Source organism: Gobio gobio, assembly GCF_949357685.1.
Source record: "Gobio gobio genome assembly, chromosome: 8".
In the NCBI taxonomy this organism is placed as follows: Eukaryota; Metazoa; Chordata; class Actinopteri; order Cypriniformes; family Gobionidae; genus Gobio; species Gobio gobio.
The window spans coordinates 53164842-53167341 of record NC_137114.1 but is presented as its reverse complement, the minus strand read 5'-3'; the positions used below and the strand labels follow the sequence as shown (position 1 = coordinate 53167341).

General features: G+C 39.3%; 1 protein-coding gene across 1 annotated transcript in view; it reads left to right on the top strand.

Moving 5' to 3' along the window:
* igsf11 (immunoglobulin superfamily member 11) overlaps positions 1–2500 on the top strand; it is a 167015-nt gene that overhangs the window by 72950 nt on the left and 91565 nt on the right. The window lies entirely within an intron of this gene.

The window sequence follows — 2500 nt, the reverse complement described above, 5'->3', positions numbered from 1 at the left end:
ATAGTTCGCGTCAAAACCATTCACATCAGCCGCGACGCGAATTTGCGACGTCTGTGACGTTTCATAACTCCAACATTCCCGAACATTCGCTGCGACAGCTGAGAAAACACGGACACTTCCTCATTCAGTGAAGACGAGCTTTTCATTTTATTTAAAGGGGCTATATGCGTTTTTCTGAAATTTAAACTCGCGACTGACACCTGTGGCCAAAAAATAGAACTGCTCTCATTTTCTGCTCGCTCTCGCAGCGGTGGTGACGTCACATCCGCAGACAGCGCGGGAAAAGACGACCCGCCAGAAAATAGGAAAAATAGGAGACAGGCTTATAGGTGCACCCACTGTGAGCGGACAAGGTGTCAGTATGCTCATCAGGAGATGTTTGAGTCATAAATGGTAAAATAAAAAGGCTATTGTTACGTTTATTTTGGGGAAAAAGTTGCATATAGCCCCTTTAAAAGACCCAAAAGAAGGTTTTGAGTGCACCCAGTCTTAAAGAACAGAGAGTCTGAAGGGGAGGATGCTAATCTTCTACAGGAGCTAAACCTTTATCATGGCCGGTTCCACACGCACTTTCAAATGTTCGTGGGATTATTTGAGGAGCTCGAGAGACAGTAGCAGCGCATCTGACGAGACACACACACACACACACACACACACACACACACACACACTTCAGGAACCAATCGACCCGGAACAATGTAAACGTTTAAGTGCCACAGTCGTACTGACAGAAACACATTCACTTTCTAGTCGCGGACACAATTAGGTTTAGAAAAAAATCAACGAGTTTTAACTTAAAGTTGTGTTATCGTTGTCTGTGGGCAAACACATCTGCATCTGTACAGCTGTGAACACAACTACAGCTGTAATCTCGTGAGAAATGCCACACCTGGCAAAGCTTAATGTTGATTGAATGGCTAATGACATCAACTGGACATTTCGGGACCTTTGTTTCCGTGTATGTGATTGGTTTAAGCCTTTTCTGTCGCTGCGAGAGTGTTAAAAAAATCGACATCGAAACGAAAAAATGAACATAGATTTTTTGCCGCAGCACATTCACGTTCGGTGTGGAAGCACTCATTACACAAACAGATGATCAAAAGACTAATGATTTGAAAAAACCCTAAATAAACCCAAAAATAACGACTTATATAGTGATGACGATTTAAAAACAAGGCCTCATGAAGCTTCGAAGCGTTATGAATCAGTGAGTCGATTCATGATTCGGATCGCGTGTCAAACTGCTGAAATTTGGCGATTCAAACTGCTGAATCGACTCACTGATTCATAACGCTTCGAAGCTTCATGAGGCCGTGTTTGAAATCGTCATCACTATAGAAGTCGTTATTTAGGGTTTTTTTGCGCACAAAAACTATTCTCGCCGATTCATAAAGTTATTGTAGAGCCACTGTAGTGAGATGGACTTTGTAACGACGTCTTTAGTGTCTTTTAAGGGTCTTGAGAGTGTAAAGTGCCATTGAGCCAATGGAGGACTTTCAGAGCATCAGATTTACACTAAAATATCTTCATTTGTGTCTGAAGATGAACGGAGGTCTGACGGGTGTCCAACCACATGAGGGTGAGGAATTAATGACAGAATTTTCATTTTTGGGTGAACTAACCCTTTAACGTGCAATAAACCAATCAGAGTCTCATCTCCCTTTCCCTTTAAAAGCCAATTGCGCTCGCTAGTGATGGGAAGTTCGGTTCTTTTCCGTGAACCGGTTCTTTCGGACAGTTCGTTTCAATGAACCGGTTCAAAAAAACTCACGTTTGATAACTTTATTAAATTTCTATGTATAACAGGGAAGGCTACGGGTAAATATAACATTTATTATAATGGGTTTACGACGTAAAGATTGTTTTAAGTTCAATTAAATTAAAAGTTGTTATTTTTTAAAGCCTAATAAATGTTGACATTTGTAGCTTTCAGTTATACTGTCATTAATGTTTCATAGAGACATCAGTGATACTGGCCTTCATTCATAAAAACATGACAATACAACACATATTTACAATATGCTTTCTTTAACTGTTTCTACATTAATTTGGAGAGTAACTGAAATTATTACAATATCAAAATATTAAAAACTCCAATGATTAATTACAGAAGAAATGCTATTAATTAGTATACATTTTTTATCAATTCACAGCACTAATATTTTGTTGTGACTTGAAGTATTTAGAGTGCCGTGTTACGGTGCGTTCACAACGGACGCGAATGACGCAAATAAATCGTGCTATTCTCGCGTAGTTTGACGCATGAAAACCAATCAAATCAGAGTAGGCGGGCTTTATGTTCACAGAAGCTGCTGAGGCTGAGAGCGAATCTTAGCAGCGCGACTCAAAGTGCGAGATATGTAGCTAAACTAAACATTTCACATTTGACAGATGCTTCTTTAAATCAGAAATGCTAAACAAATGACAAAAATATTCAGCCAAATTAATAAACTTTTGCCTAATTTTGCCATTTTGAATTGAAATAGGACTATGTAATGTC